Genomic DNA, 17,949 nt, shown 5'->3' on the forward strand with positions numbered 1-17,949 from the left:
AGTAGGAAATATAAATACCTGATATTTTCTGACATTATAAAAAGAATTTTAATAACTTGCTACTTATTGTTCCCTGTGTAAAAAGTCTTTAATCGTATTAAGTTAGATAATCTAAGAAATCTCATATTTTAAAAATATGTCATGACTCTAAGCATAATTGCAAAAAAAAAAAAAAAAAAAAAAGTTTAAGCAGATTATATACACACACAAAATAAGATTCGATTAATCTTTTGCAATATTCGCATTTTTATTGTTTCCAGTAGTATGTATGGGGAACTTATTCCAATATATTGAAGTAATATATAGTGACAAAGCAATTAAAGATTAAAGAAAATATGTGGAAAGTAGCACTTCGTAATCATCCTTTGCTGGACTAGGACGTTTGATACGGTAGGCGATACGGAAGGAATATTGTTCTAGAATCTTTGAAATGAAATGAAATCTGTAAGTTTTACGTCCGACGCATATGCCGGTGATGGTGAGAAATGAATAAAATGGTGGAATAAAGAAAGTGGGAGAAAACAGAATGAACCAAGAGGAAACACACGCACGTGGTGTTTGTCCACTACAAATTTCACGTGGCGCGAACTGAGATCGAACCAAGGACTCCAGGCACTAGAGGTAAACGCTCTACCACTGAGCTAGCGAGGACCCGTGTTCTAGAATTTACAGTATAATTTATCGTTAAAAAAGTGAGAAAAAGATCTCCATAAAGTATAACCATGAAAAAGATTATATATATTTAAAAAAAATGTTTCAAAGGGGAGATAGAGTTTTATTTGAACTGAAAACTTTAAACCTCAATAACTATTTCAGTATTTCTGTGTATTTTGTACTTATATTTTTTGTACAGAAGAAGTTCTGGGGCATATGTGCGTCATATCCACTTTTTCCATACATCTTCATTTGCTGGCAGTTCCATTCTTCTACAACGTAATGAACGCTGTTATTTATATTGGACGTAAAAGTCCATGGGCCGGTAAATCATCCAATATCAATGTGCATTTATAGTCCGATGAGAAAGTGTAATACTCTGCGCTTTATTAGCCGTTTACAGATTTATTAGAATAATATTGTTCTATTTTCTTTGAAGTTCGTATCCTAGTAATGTATTTCAGTGAATAAGATTGTTTTAAAACTATACATGCGTATGCTTCTTCTATGGCAATAATTCAAGCTGAAATTTGGTCAATTATCTGTCCAATTAAGCGGCAATGTATGGGAAAGGTATTAGCATATGATTGAAGAAATGCTGAAGTTCATCGTAGCAGAAGCAAATAATCTGAAGCGAATATTGTGGGAATCTAATCTCACGAAATTTGTTCGTATTATTGTTCCACCAGTGTGAACTCTATCGGTATTACTTTTCTACCAGCCAATGTTACATTTACATTATCTTCCAAGGTAACTAAAATCAGTTTGCATTATCTTTCCCGCATTCTTAAATTAATTTCTATTATCCTTTCATCAGTCACAATTCTATTGGTATTATTCTTTAATCAGCTCATAATTAACCTGTTTTATCTTTCCACAAGCCTAAAATTCATCCTTATTATCCTTCTGTTAGCCTAAAATCTATTTCGTTCATCCTATCAACTAAAACTATTTCTGTATTATCCTTCCATTAGCCTAAAACCCGTCTGTGGCTCACTGGTAAAGCGTTCACCTCTGGTACATGGTTTCCTTGATGCGGTCTCAGTTCGGGCCAAGTGAGCTTTGTGGTAGACTAACACCGTATGTGTGGGTTTTCTCAGGGTTCTCCCGATGGGGGCGCGGTGGCTCAGTGATAGTGCGTTCACCTCCGCTGCTTGCGGTCCCTGGTTCGATCCTAGCTCGCGCCGTGTGGACTTTGTGGTGAACAAATAACTTGCTCGTGGGTTTTCTCGGGATTCTCCCGTTTCCTCCCACTTTCTTCATTGCCACCGTCTCATTCATTTCTCATCATCACCGTTCCCTTTATCGTAACCGGCATATCGTGGGACGTAAAACTGAAAATTTTCATTTTTTTTCAAATTTCTTTTTAGGGTTTTCCCGTTTCCTCCCACTTTCTTCATTCCATCATTTGTTTTTTTCATTTCGGATCATCACCGTCTCCTTTAGCTTAGCCGGTATAATCGTGTGAAGTAAAACTTAAAGACTTATATTCCAAGGGCTTGCTGGCAGAAATGCAGGTTATCTTCTCTTTTTCCACTCCAAACTGCCTCAGTAGAAGTAATGCAAGGACACGCAATATAAATCATACGCCAATAGAAGAAGACCTTCTAAATAAATAATTTTGTTTGAACCTCTATTACGATTTTGCAGCTATACCGTGTAGCATTTATTAGTTAAAACTTTAAATAAGTACGCTGAAATTGGAAGCAGCGATTTATTGATATTGAATGACTCTTGTCAGGGAAATGACTAATTAGTAGTAAAATTAGGTTGGTTTGTTACCGGACAGAATGCACTGGGAGTTTATCTGCGACGATGAACCCAAGAGACTCCTTAACTCATAAAGTTAGTTTTCTCATTTGTAATTATTAGCAACTTCAGTCTCCGAGATTCGAACTCAGAGCTTACCCAAGCGTGAAATTAATCACAAGTGAGGCAATACCTCAAACGATGTGAATGCATGTCTGGTCAGTTCCGTTGTTGTACAGACACTAACAACACTCATTTTCTATGCGGTTTGTTTTCTGATATTTTCATTCTCTATTGAACTGTTCTGTGGTTCTGTTTGTTCGATAAACACACGTGATCACTGTATTTTTTGAACCTATGTTTTTATTTTTATTTTTTCTCAAATATAAAAGAACTTTCTTTGGTTAACCTCGTAGCTTAATTAATTATTGTACATTCCAAACGTCCATCAAATTACGTTTCTTTCTTCCTCTCCTTCTCTCACGTTCTATCACATGCAGCCAAACCTGGCTATGCCGGTTGCCCTCATTAAAGGTGAAAAACTAAATTATTATGTGCTTCTATAGGTTGTTTCAAAACAACACCAACAACGTTCCGGAGGAGATTCCTGACACCAAGATAAGGCTCAAAGTATAGACCAACCAGGGGCACAAATGCTCCCTTTCGAAGTTATAGGCAGCCGAAAACATTAAAAAATGAACTTTAAACGTCCATAGCTCCAAAACTATGGGACCTACCGTATTCGGGTCAAGACTTCACTTAGAATCTAATATGTGCGGTATCCAAAAATACAATTTTCCGAGTCCTAAGGTATTCATGGAAAATTTCTTATAGAGAGAGTTTGGCTACGAGGATATAATTTGAACTAATCACCAACTGCCTCTAGAAAAATTATTGTGGTATTAAAGCAAGATTCTGAAACTTAGATATTTGGATAGACCACATTTTAGTTTTTAAGTGAAGTCTTGACCCGACTACGATAGGTCCCGTAGTTTCGGAATTACGGGCCTTTGAAGTTAATTTTTTCATGTTTTCGGCAGCCTATAACTCTGAAAGGAAGCATTTGTGCACCAACTTTTGTCTTATCTTGGTGTGAGAAATCACCTCCCAAATGTTGTCGGTGTTGTCTTGAAACACCCTGTTTTATAATGGTTTACTAACATATAGGAATATCCGATTCAAACAAGAGTTTGTTGTTACAATCACTTTGTCCTGTATGTGATATTGTCTGAATTGGACAGTAGTAACTATTGTATGTATTAAATTCTTCAATTCACGATGTCAAGTAAGAAGGAAATATTATGTCAAATTGTCGGGGGTTCGGTGGCTCAGTGATAGAGCATTCACCTCTCGTTCATGGGGTCTTTGGTTTGATCCCAACTTGCGCCAACTGAGCTTCGTGGTGGGCAAACACCGTGTCCGTGGGTTTTCTCGGAGTTCTCCAGATTCCTCCCACTTTCTTCGTTCCATCATTTCCTTCATTTCTCATGATCCCAGTTTCCATTCGCCTAGACGGCATAACCGTGGTACGTGAAACTGAAAGATTTCAAATTTTTGACTAACGTTACGTAGTTCATTTCCTCCTATGAAAGACGTGTCCATACTTTTAAAGAAGCTACGTAAGGATGTCATATCCCGGTGGTTTCTACGTTAATTTCTACTACAGTAATCGTGTGAGTTCCCACACTTCAGTGGCGGATCTCGCCCGGGACCGGGAGGTCTAGGCCCAAATTGTTTGAGTGCCAAAAATAATTTAAGCTATTATTTATATATGTTTGAAAGTTTATAGTAAATTCATGATATACCTATCATAGTTTGTTTCCTAGCTGTCCCTTGCAACCGAGTTTTACCTTCTAGACCCACCATTGCCACATTTGCGCTTGAGGCCTTGAGGCAAGGGAAGGTTCAGGGCCCTTTTGCGTCACATACATATTTATTTTTAACCGGCTTCAAAACAAGGAGAAGATGAAGATTCTCAATGAAATGAAGTGAAATGAAATCTTTAAGATTAACAGTCCACGTTTATGCCGGTTAGGCTAAAGGAGATGGGGATGATGAAAAATGAATGAAATGGTGTGGAATGAATAAAGAGAGAGGAAACGGAAAAACTCCGAGAAAATAAATGGTGTTTTTTCACCACAAAGTTCACTTGTCGCGAGCTGGGATCGAACCAAGGACTCCATACACCAGATGTGAAAATCTCTACCACTGAAATTATTCTCAATATCAGTTTCTCTCTCTATATAAATATATATGCACACACACACACTTACACACACACACACACACATATATATATATATATATATATATATATATATATATATATATATATATATATATATATATATATATATATATATATATATCGAGAGAGAAGAAGATATGTATGTTGGGCGTATGTAACGCAAAACGTCTACTAGGTGCACCGATTTTGTTGATTTGATGTTCTCTTTATAGTTTGTATTAACAATATACAAACAGAAGTCAAAATGATGGACTCAATTTCACAAATGTAATGTGTGAAATCTAATAAACGTATGTTGTTGTGAGATATCTGCTAAGAAAGGTAAACTCCCAGGGCCTTATGCAGAGTCGTTCTGACGAGTGATTAGTATCATACTAAAGAGTTCGACTAACATATGTTTCCTGCAGTAGTCAGGTCTTTAGTATGACGCTAAACATATGTCAAAACGACTCTGCATAAGGCGGCCAATGTTTACTTGAAACACGTCACAAGTGTTCTATGTTATCATTTCGCGTAACATCATACACACCAAACCGAAAAGTCTTATCCCTTGTCATACCATTTGTAGCATGTTACAGTCAATAGCAATAACACCATTCATGCTCGTTGCTGGTTCTTATCGGTAGAAACGGAAACACTGAGCGAAAACTCAACTTTGCAAATTAACTTTTCGAACCGCGTGTCTCACAATAACATGTGTTTATTAGGTTTCACATAATAAATTTCTAAAACAGGATTCATCATTTTCAGTAGCCCTGTATATACGTATACTTAGTAAACCCATGTCTACGTAGTTCAGTGATACTTAGCGTGAAATACACGATAAATTCTCACATACTAAAATAATGTAAATAATGTATTACAATATACTATAGGACAATGTTTATTTCATGATAACTGTAACATACTCTCTACTATATTTTTAATCACAATTCTCCTGCTTATTGTAAAACTGGCTTAATAATAATATTTATTATTATTATTATTAATAATAATAATAACAATAATAACAATAATAAAATATATTTTTGATATAGTTACGTATAATTTATATTAAGATACCTTAAATCTGGGGAAAGTATCGTAAGGGAACGCGATAAGAAGGTTTAATACCATTGCCATAGTTGGTTAGGCTCTACTTACTGACTAGACAACCAAGTTGGATCCTAGTAGATGTTATATAATACTTGATCTACTGTTTTAACTACAACTTGAACCAATGCACTGTTTAATATCTTCCCATTGAAAATCAAAATCTGGGAGCTTCAAAAAGGAAAAAAAACACGTAAACGAATCAACCGTCAGCTTAAAATAGAGTTAACTTCTACTCTACCATGTGTTATTTTAGGGTAAATAGTCTTGGATAGTGTGTCCGTCATTGGTGAAACCATACATGTTGACTGTGTGTTTCCTAGCACATAATAACAACAGATGGCAGTACTGCTTATCGTTTGACTGTTGTCAGACAATTCACAAGCTTACAAAACTATTTTCATTACAGATTACTGAACACATAGTACGTTATTCGTTACTTGGCATAAATGTCAAATATACTGCGTAAAGTAGTCATAGCAAACAATGAAAACCCATGCAAAATTTCATTGCCATTTTCGATTTATTTATGATGTGGCTTGAAGGCGATACCGCTGGTGTTGAAACGACACAAAATGAATACCACTGTAGTGTGTTGTGTGTTGTTTTAATAATACCTTATTGTTTTGTTATTGTGCATGCACGAAGACTATATTCACACACATATTACAGTGATACCGGTTTCTGTGTCTCTTTGGGATGTGCTCATTCAGGTTTGCCAGATTGAATCTAACAAGACACCAGTGTCAATTTTAATGGAAATATGTCGCCGTAAGGGAGGCAGGCTCCTCCAGAATCGGCGCTGATGCTATGTTGTTATTCAGCACAATGAGATGAGCATATCTCATTTTCGAACATATTTTTGATAAACACGAATATTTTGTTTTGTATAAACATCAACATTTTTCGTAAAGCAATATTGTAGAAATTTTTGTCAGTTTGTCAATTACGTAAAAAGTTCACAAGTATGTAATATATCTACAGTAATGTGCAATGTGCAATAAATAAGCATCTACATATCATATCCGTGAAATTACATCAATCGTGTGTCTGAAATTTGCGGTGGCACTTATTCGCATGGTATTTCTCTTTTTCTCTCTCTTGTTCTCTATTTGCTTTGCGTTAAAGAGTCGATTTTCCGATATCTGTGTCGCAACTGAGGGATTCCAATAGTCTGTTCGCTCCCGGGTTTGATCACTTTATCTACAGATTCTTTTATTTTTTCCCCTCTTTTTTTTTTAAAAAAAAATATGTTTATTTCGCTCTGAATGAAGGAACCAATGCGTTTAATTCAGTTCAATTAAAGTCCATTTTAAACGGTTCCCGTTGTATTTCACTATTGCAACTCAAGTACTCAACGAAATGCTTCTTATTCGTAACGTGCAACGTATTGTCATCTTCTACATTCAATTAACGGGGGGGGGGGGGGGGGGGTATGAACAATGTCTCTTAAAGAGAAAATAATACAATTTCTGAAAGTAATTTTAGAAAATATTTCAAACTTTTTTATTGATGTGTATTTTTACGGATTAGGAATTAGGTTTCTGGGCTTTCGGCATCTATATGAATGTTAGCCTTTTACACATATGAGAGATGACGTTCCTCGCTGATCACACTACCCGGAGAACTGAAGAGGAAGAAAAGAATGAGGAAGAAAGGAAGTGGCCTGGGGCTATTATAAAAGGTACCATCCCAGCATTTGCCTGGTATGAGTGAAGAAAACCCCAAGAAAAAACTCACTCAGAATAGCTCACCTGAAAAGACTGTTACTTCGTTTTGTCTGAATGTTCCCACCGGGAATGAAACATGGACAGCTCGCACCAAAGGCGAGAGCGTTAATGACTACACTACGCGAGGCCACTGTATTTGTACAAGTAGGAGAAGGTTGCTTGAATTAGATTTTAGCGTCCCTTTCAGCAGTGAGATTACATAAGGTGTAAACCTACGTGTTAACGTGGGATACGAACCACATAAGTTCCCATAGGGATCCGAACTCACCGGGCTTCTAACCAGTTCCTCCTCCTCCTCTTACTATTACTATTACTTCTACTACTACTACTATTTTTACTACAACTACTACTACTTTTACTATGGATCCGTATAGTAAAATTGCAAGCTTATTTTAATGAAAAAGGTGTTATAAAAATTAAAAACAATAATCGATAAATCACTTTCTTGGAGTATTATTTTCAACCTTATTTTAATGAAAAAATGTTATGAAAATTTAAAAAAAAATAAAAAAATCTTTCCTTGGGTAGGGTTTGAACGCACGCCAAAAAAGATTTTCAGTACTAGCATGTTACGCTAGCACCTTCGGCTACGAGGGCCGACAGTAGCTACCTTTTACTTTACGCTACATGTAGGGCATGTCTCTTGATGTCCTATCTATATCGGCCTATAAGATCAGAGGATATCTGAAACTCTTGGGATCCGCGAAACTGCCGCCCACTTCCAATGCCTTGGCAGTGTTGCCAATACAACGCCTTGCTTTCCTAATTTAATTACGATAAAATAAAACTAGGCAGGATAGTCCCGAGCCGAATACGTCTGAGTCTACTGTAATTGTAAAAAAGATCACCTTTTTAAATAAATACAAAAGTAAAATTAAATGGAATCTTACAGTTCTACGTCCCATGATTATGCCGGCTAGTCTAAAGAAGACGGTGAGAAATGATGAGAAATGAATACAATGGTAAAGTGAATAAGGTGAGATTAAACGGAAGAGTCCCGAGAAAACCCACGAACACGGTGTTTGTCAATTATAAAGCCCACTTGTGTAGCTCGAATTAAGCATCCCACAAACCAGAGGTGAACGCTCTACCACTGAACAATCGTAAAGGTAAAATAGTTAGTCAGTGAAATCTAAAAGTGTAAGAAATAAATTTCCTTTCGAACTGATTAGGTAGATTGTAATAAGTTAACCAAATTTTCTTTGTTTAATATTTTGGACACGCTATGTATATAGGACTTTCACAGAATGATAATTGCAAATAATGAATGATATTAGCAATAATGGATATTCAGTGTGCTTAGTTACATATAAAGAGAGAGTGTATGAAAAGATCCTACTCACAGAAGATTCTTCTTGTTTGTACGCAATGACATAGAATTATTGAAGCAATTACACCGAGATTTAACATAGCCATTTTCAAAAGGAGCCATGCAGTATGCATGTATCTGCATACATACGAAGAGAAGTTACACCAGCAATTGCGTGACACTTCTTATCAATTATGGAGGAAGAAAATGAATTATGAAGCCTCAGTTGCTTTCCTTCTTTGCTCCCTCCCCCCCACGTCTTACCACTCAGTTATTCTCGATCTCCAACACGGGAGAGAAACGAGAGAGAGAGAGAGAGAGAGAGAGAGAGAGAGAAAGTCGTATGACCTCATTACAAATCAATTTCTGACAGCAGGAAAATGTCTGGGGTCTTTAGTTAATTAGCAAAGCAAGCTAAGGAAGCATATAGGTACCATAAAAGACCAGAAGAAAGAAAGCAATAAGTGAAATGCGTGTGGCGCGTGTGTGATCGTGTGTTTATGCGTGAGAAAATAACATCGTTAACAACAACATACATTCATTCAACGATGTATCCTGTACTATACTAATGGGAACAACAACAAAGAAAACATATCTGCTATATGATATGAGAAAAATAAATAGTTAATCAAAATAACGTTTTTTTAAAAAAAAGAGTACCTGTTCAAATCCCGTGCTTCTGAAAAGGTAACAAGCAAAGAAGCACGGACGTTCATTGCGTGTAACGCTCACGAAATAGCAATGATAATGCATGCAAATTAGGTTATTATCTCAGAAATAAGTAGTAAAAATAATTACTGACGTAGTTCTCGTGGGACTAGTATACATAGTGAGCACTTATCTGTCTCTGAGACATCAGTTTTCGCGAAGCTAATGGAAAACAGTTGAAAGTATACGTGAGTCAATGCGCCGGAGAAAGGAATGCATAATGGATCACGCTGCTATATTTGCAGTAAGTCAATAGTAAAACTTTTGAAGAATGATGTTTTAGAGTCTAAGAGACATAAATCGGAGGACATGTTATAGAGGATGTAGAGATCATATAATCTTTCTATAAGGTTAGCCCAAATAAAAGGGGAAAAGAATAGTTATATAATAGAATATGTGAAGTATATTGTCATGTAACGACATTCCCAGATTATTACCATTGATAATAATCCGCTTATCCCAGCGTGTAGGAAGAGGGTAGATGTCTTCAGTTTTGGAACTCTTGGATTGTTCGCAGATCCAATGTTTTACAGTGCTCTGCACTTCCTTGCCACAGGTAAACCCTTGACCGTTCAGTGACTTTTTTAAAGTTTCGAAGATATGGGATTCACTTGGGGGCATATCGTGACTATATGAAGGATGTGTGAGAATTTCCATTCGAAATGTGTTTAGCAAGCCGAAAGTTTTCTTGACCATACCGTTGTTCTTGAGCAGAATTATCCCATTATTGGAAAATGGATCAGCATGCGAGACTTTGATTACTGTACACCTCATGCAATTTGCATTAAATTTCTGAAGTATGCACGCTTCTGTGTGATAAATTTGGATAACAGATCATTGTGTTGGATCTGGATGAATCTATAACGCCCCTGACTGCGCTAAACAACTTTTCGTAATTGAGAAAACATCAGACGACGCCGTGTACTCCAGGTGCAAACTGGGAATCACACCGAATATTCTATCAACAAATACATTTTCCCACTTCGATTAGATACAACGTCACTACAGCCAAATGGAGTCACTACGTCACTCATTTTCGTTTGTTCAATTCATATTATTATTATTATTATTATTATTATTATTATTATTATTATTATTATTATTATTATTATTATTATTATTATTTACCTCCTAGAAATATACAAATTTTGAGTGTGTCACACTGTGAATAGAAATTGTCAATATTCCATCCGCCATCTTTCCAGTAAAACATAATTCGAGTAGTTTTTAAAGGAATATTCTTTATTTTAAATTACGTAAAATTTGGTTAGTCGGAGTGAATATTTACAACTTCGATACAGCTGCAAAACACTGAATCTCATTCAAGAAAAATATGTACAAAATTGTTAGACAAATATTTCTTTTTTAAGGGGCCTCATCCCGACGAAATTAAAATACCACTAACTTTACAGTAATTATGTGATAGCTTCAAATAGATAAAAGATAATTGAACTGTGGAACAAGAGCGCCCTAGACAATATTATTTTGCTTGAGGTACCGTTACCACAAGTCACCTAGTGGCTTTCCGTTTTCAGCCGTTTAGAGACGCGAAAATAAATGCCGATTTTCAAAATGGCTCGAAATCGCAAGCAGATAAGTGAGTCGAGATAACGATATCTCATGTAAAGTGATATTATCTAGGGCACTCTTGTTCCACATTTCAATTATCTTTTATCTATTTGAAGATATTACATACCGGTAATTACTTGAAACTTATTTTAATTTCGCCGGGATAAGGCCTCTTCAAGAAGTTGCTCTAAGCTTTCCGAATGGTTCATGGCTCTATCAAGAATGACATTTTAATGATTTCTAGTTTATGCTACAAAATAATAAATGACGTTTCTATGATGAACTGCTTCGTAGACGAATGCTGTGTTGCCATAAAATTTTCTGTAGCATTTTACCATGGTATGAAATATTGCATTGATGCTATTGAAATGTTCGATTTTACACTGATGACAAACTACCCTCTGGAAAGTAGTCAAAACTCCTTATACATTAATAAAAAAAATGAGTAGCTGTCAGTCAGAAAGCAGTGGGATGTTGAACATGATCGTGTGAAAGTGAGACATGGAGAGCACATGCTTGCGAGTCATTCCTCTTTACGAGTTCAAATCGAAAACCTTTAAGGATGTAGTTGTGAAAAATATCACTTGTGCATTTAGGTGAGGAGCGGTGAATCTACGCACCATAAGCCGTTTGTTTCCGAAGTTTCGAACTGGTGGCATTGAAATTTGCGCCCCGCGACTACCGATTCGCCTCATGTTCTAACGAGATCTTCAGCAATATTGCACAAGTGGATCTTCGGAAAGGCGTTCGTCCAATTACAGCCGAGTTCGGTGTATACCATACTAGTGTTTTGCGAAATCGGTAAGGCGAAACATTTGAGCTCATGGATACCATTTGAGTCAACACGGATGAAGTAGAGCTGTCAGCTAATGATGTGAAGTTTTTTAAGTGTACTGAGTAATCGGAAAACGTTTATCCATAACACTGTTATTTCTGATTTTTAAAACATGAATCTGCTATGACAACAATAAACGGTCAAGGGAGTGATTGAATCGTGAATAACACCCAGGATGTTTTCTAAAACTAGTTGGTTTGGTGGTCTATAGTCGAATTAATTCTTTATATTATTCCCTGTCGAGAAAAAAAGTATCACTGGACTTTTACAGTCCTGAACTCCATAAAAGTAACCCAAATATCAGTACCAGTATCCTCATATTGTGATCAAAAGACATGATATCCTCATGCTATATGATAATATTCCCCAATGTGCTCCTCAAAGCATTGTGCGAGATTTCACTGATTTCCAGCATGAAATCCTTCCTCATCTGCTGTATTTTTCTGAAGAACAGATGTAATATTCTCATGCTGTATCATCATACTCGCTCATATACTCTTCACAGAATTGTACGAACTCTCTATGATTTTCAGCATGAAATCCTTTCTCAACCGCCGTATTTTCCTGATGACTCTTCTACTGACTACCACCTCTTCCGACATCTTAATCAAGTGTTGATAGGAAAGAATTTCCCTGATGTCGAGACGGTCCAACATGCGATCCAGGTCTTTTCCGCACCGTAGATGCCAGCCTCCATCATATCTTCGTGCAATCCAGTCACTGGTTGAACGATATCGAAAGCATGTGTCTGCAGTCAGAAGATGGTTTGACTAACAAGGTTTTCATTCCTTCGTCTTGAAAGTGAAACATGTTAAACGGACATTTAAATCATTACCACCAACTACATCTTTCGTTTACAATTACCCTAGGACCACATCTAAAAGCGGTATCCTTTTAGTATGTTTTAGCCAAATTACTGAAGCCCAATCCATAATCATTATTCGCTGACACACTTGGATTATCTCGGGTTCTAATAACTTTCCCTCAAATCAGAGAAACAACTTATATCCCTTCTCGCTATACATTTTGCGTTGTCGATTTTAATACTGAATTCATAGATTTAGTTTCAGTGTTAGTGCATGTTATTCAAATTTCACTTGAAATTATAAGCCAATTAGATTCACAACAAATAGTCAATTTAGAAAACAGTATACAATGAAGCACATCTTTCAATAGAGACATTAGGTAGGAGGTATAATATGTGATTGCTGACCTGAATCCATATCAAAAAAGAGCCAGGAATATGCTTCATCGATAGTGTCACATATTCTATTAGTATACAATTAATTATGTATTTCTCAAATTCAGGGGAGGGCAATTGCCCCTTGTCCCTTTGAGAATGATACTTAAGAAAACCATCTTTCGATATTTCTTATTGTTTCTAGTCCAAGAAAGTGTTGAAACTGTGTTTATTCTTACTATTTCCGCATTTGATAGTAATAATAGTACAAATGAACCTATTCTTCGGACGCTGAATGCATATTGTAAGGTTCCGCATCTCTCCATAACATGCGATAACCATATGTGTACTACACGTGCCAATAGTAAACAAACAAAAAAAAACGCAGACGACGGACCCGAAGAGGAGTCGTCCACATTCGCCAGCAGTCGGCAAGACGAAGATCACCGAGGGTAGCCGACACTCCAGGATAAAAGAGAGCAGCATGCATCAACAAGCATCAGTCTCTCCAGGTTGATCAAACCACCTAAAGCCCTAAGGGGCCCGGCCATTGGGTTTACCCTACCCTCTCACGACGCTTGGTCACCGAGAGATACCTTTCCTTAAGCCCTAAGATGCACGGTCATTGGGTTCCTTTCATTATCTTACCCAAATATATTAGAGGAACTAGTTATTGTATACATTTTGTATTTAAGAAGATCTTTTATAATAAAAAGTGATGGGAAAGTCCGAATTTCCATGTACAGTAATTTCCTCTACCAGAAAAAAAATTACAATATTAACATTCTAGATCTCTAATATCATTTGTGTTCTGATATCTGTTAGCAGACAAAGAAATCGACCGACATAACACTTCGTTAAGATTTTTGATACTTTAGTTTAGATGTATAAAATAGACAAAATCAATTTTCTTTTTGTTTCAAATGAATTTATATTTCTTCAAAGGCTAATTAAATATGATTCTCCTGTGATAGATCTATAGAAGTAATCCTATTATGATAATCGCTATAATGAGCAACCTCTGACCTGTTCATTCCCATCAATGTTACCATTGAAGAAGCTGAGGTTCAATACAAATATGTATTTCGATGCTGTTTTCATGTTCTTATTTCAACTAAAACTTATTTCCTGGGTAAGATTTTTTAAAAAATTAAGGCGCATTTTCATTTTAATAATATAGTATTTGCCTAAATATCAACTTCAGGTTATTTAAATAATAATATTAATTACCCCAAACGAGTATTTTCAATTTTCATTTTTCTATAGACTATTTACTATCGAAAGAAAAGTCAATTTGTTCTCACATGTGATTTTATTTTTGATCCAAGGCTTGAATTGTTTACTAGTTTACTAATCAGCATTCTTAATACCTATGTTATAAAGACTCCTTACTGATTCGCCCCAAAACACTATGCTATGTGAAGAATTCATGTTGTGATATCGTTTCAGTTTATCAATGACGTAATCCGAAAGCAAGTGTTTCTGTAACTTAGACTCCCTACAAAAATGAACCTCAAGGGGTGAAAAGAACAGTTTGAAGTACAAGTTAGTCTCTATACTAACAATATATCACACTCCTCCATTAAAATGAAAATAATAAAATTTGATAGTCATATTTTGATGATACGTATTGTACATATTTCACACTTTAATACTGCAACACACAATTAAATATTGCTGTCCCAGTTCGGTTTAACTTACTTGAATAACTACCAAAACTAATTACGATAACTATTTCCATAAATTAAAATATTTGTGTTCCTTTTAAATTACGTAGTTTCTTGATACTTATCATTCATTTCCCAGAAATTACAAAGGCACTTCTATCAACTATGCCTTCCTCACTTATAACAGCATAAAGAAAACAAGTTTAAACATGTCCGGCCATAACATTTGTTATCATAAGGTACCTGACACTATGATCAGATACCTGTTGCCCTAAAACTAAATATACATAAACGTTAACGTTGCAATATAGACGAAGGGAGTCTGTTTATATCGATCAAATATTTGAAATATGAGGTATACATTTGTAAAAATTAGCGAAAATATTATGCAATAGAACTTAGTAACTGAGACCCCAACTCCCCAATAATATCTCCTCTGCGTAGCTTATAGTTAATATGCCAAAAGCAAGGAAGTTTATTATTTTGAATTGCAATTGTTATTCGTAAAAAAAAAAAAAGGGGAGGCAAAGAATTTGCTCTTTTGGTTTATAATTGTCATTTGTAAAATAGGCCAAGAATTTTTCTTCTTTGCAATCATAATTTTTAAAATAAAACTAAGAATTCAATCTTATTTGTAAAAATAGACTAAGAATTCGTAAGTTGGATTTGAAATCGTTATTTGCAAACAACAAGCTAAGGATTTACTCCTTTGGTTAGCATGCGTAATTTGTAAAAGAAATAACTTAAAGGTCTTCACTACAGTGAAATTAAATTACCACTAATTTTAGAGTTTTTCTGTTATATCTTTAAAACAAATAAAAAATATTCGAAAAGCAGAAACGTAGTGAACTAGACAATATTATTTTGCATGTGATATTTTTTTATCACAATTCACCTATCTGTGTTTGGTGTGCCGCTATTTACAGAACCCGCAAAAAATGCTAAATCAATCTATAGTTGCAAATCGAAAGCAGATAGATGAGTTGTGATAAGGGTATCACATGTAAAATCGTATTGTCTAGTTCATTACGTGTGTGCTTTTCGAATATTTCTATTTGTTTTGAAGATATTACAGAAAAAAACTCTAAAATTATCGGTAGTTTAATTTTGCTGTAGTGAAGACCCTCAAGAACTTACATTTCGGTTTATGCAATCCGACACAGATATGAGAATGCCTCGTTTTTTAAAACAAAATTTTCATACAGTTCCTGATATAGAAAATGAAAGTGTATTCAGCTTTTTTTTTTAAAAAAAAAACAAAATCCGAAACATTGGCCAAGGGAATAAATCTTCACTCAGTTCATCATATTTCTAAAGACGAAACTAAAACCATGCTGGAATTTTTGAACAGCTACACATTACTGACATTTTAATGTATACAATACAGGTAATCGCTTTAGGTTAAAATGTAATCTGATCAGTCATTCAGAACAGCACGCAACGTCATTGTAGTTATATCGATGAAAACGAACAAAAGTGAAAAGAAAAACGGAAGGTAACGAAAACCCTTTTAGAAAAAGGAAAAGAATAAAAAAAAGGATATAAAGAAAAAAAGAAAGTAAAAACACAGGAAAAAAGATCTTGTGCTGCGGAAATGAGAAAATTTCGGTCTTTAATAAAGGACAAGCAAAGGAAAACGAATTATGCAAAAGAACCCAATCTAATACTTGAAATTTTAAATACGCATTGCGACTGCACACAATTTCGCAACAGTGTAGAAACAGGAAATCCTCTAATTTGTTCCGCTGATAAGAACTAAGGGTTTAGTTGTAAGTGATCACAGGCTAGTAGAAACCAGCGTTGTCAAATTTCTGTTGCTAGAGTGCACATATTATACTGCTGTTGTATAACAAAGGTTAGGATATACGGATATGGAAATGGGGAAAAATCCCTTTGCTTAGAGTGCTCTTTCAGTCTGTGTTTTCCGGTAAGAATCGATTTTACTACCCGATTACGCCTTAGAATTTTTCATTCTTTCCTCCCTCCCTACTTTTCATCTAACATTTAGGGGCAAGGTGGCAGAGCGTTTATATCTGGTGCATGGAGTCTCTGGTTCGAGCCACGCCCAAGTAAGTTTGTGATGGACAACATTGTGCCCGTGGGTTTTCTTGGGGTACTCTCGTTTTCCTTCCAATTTCTCATCCCACCATCTCTTCAAACATCATTCACTTGCTTTGATCATCAGTCTCCTTTAGCCTAATGGGATATTAGTGGGATTAAACTAAATAATTTTCATATAACATGCATTTCCTGGCACTACCACCTATGTAAATGTTGTCATACATACTTTATTACACGAGTTTTCTTTTGTATTAGTATATGTTTCTTCCTTGTTATTCTGCATTTCTTCGGCATTACTATACGTCTCTTTCTATTAGTCTAAATTGATTCTATACTTGGCATTTCTTCTCTATTACTCTACATTTCTTCTACATTCCTGTTTATTAGTCTACATATCTCCTACATTAGTCAATATATTTGATACATTACTCTACAGAGTGATTGAGGTGGGCGCGGTGGCTCAGTGGTAGAGCGTTCACCTCCGGTGCTAGGGGTCCCTGGTTCGACCCCAGCTCGCGCCTTGTGGACTTTGTGGTGGACAAACACGGTGCTCGTGGGTTTTCCCGTGGTTCTCCCGTTTCCTCCCACTTTCTTCATTCCACCATTTCATTCATTCCTCATAATCACCGTCTCCTTTAGTCTAACCAGCATAATCGTGGGACGTAAAACTTAAAGATTTCATTTCATTTCTACAGAGTGATCACAAAGTCCCGTTACATCTTATCGCGTGTCCCCATGTTCATAGATGGTCTCAGTATATTAATGTGGGATCATGTAGAGGACAACTTTGAGGTAGTATGACTATTCTTTACTATTTATTCCAGAGTCTCTGTATGTACACCATTGTTTTCATACGAGAATCACACTCGTAACAGAGTGTGATTCTCCTCCATGTATGATGTGAAATTCTCCGCAACATTACTGGCGTGATATCAGTAAGTGCACGTCGAACAGCATTCTTAAGTTCGTCAACTGTCTCGTAACGTGTGACAGCACTCTTTTGTTTTATTAACCCCCATAATGCATTATCGCAAGATAGCAGATCAGGACTTCGAGGTGTCCAGTCCAAAGTTGCAGGCAAATGGACAGAACCATGTCTAATCCATTTATCAGGAAATAGCTCATTGAGATATTCTCTAATGGCAAT

At 35.8% G+C, this 17,949-nt stretch overlaps 1 non-coding gene across 1 annotated transcript; it reads left to right on the forward strand.

The window, feature by feature from the left end:
* Nucleotides 1–17,251: 17,251 nt before the first annotated feature.
* On the forward strand, nt 17,252–17,323 carry TRNAR-CCG (transfer RNA arginine (anticodon CCG)). The gene has a single exon. It is a non-coding gene; the product is annotated as a tRNA-Arg (tRNA).
* The last annotated feature ends 626 nt before the right edge of the window (nt 17,324–17,949 follow it).

The sequence above is a fragment of the Thermobia domestica genome, chromosome 11, assembly GCF_964235325.1.
Source record: "Thermobia domestica chromosome 11, izTheDome1.hap1.1, whole genome shotgun sequence".
NCBI lineage: Eukaryota > Metazoa > Arthropoda > Insecta > Zygentoma > Lepismatidae > Thermobia > Thermobia domestica.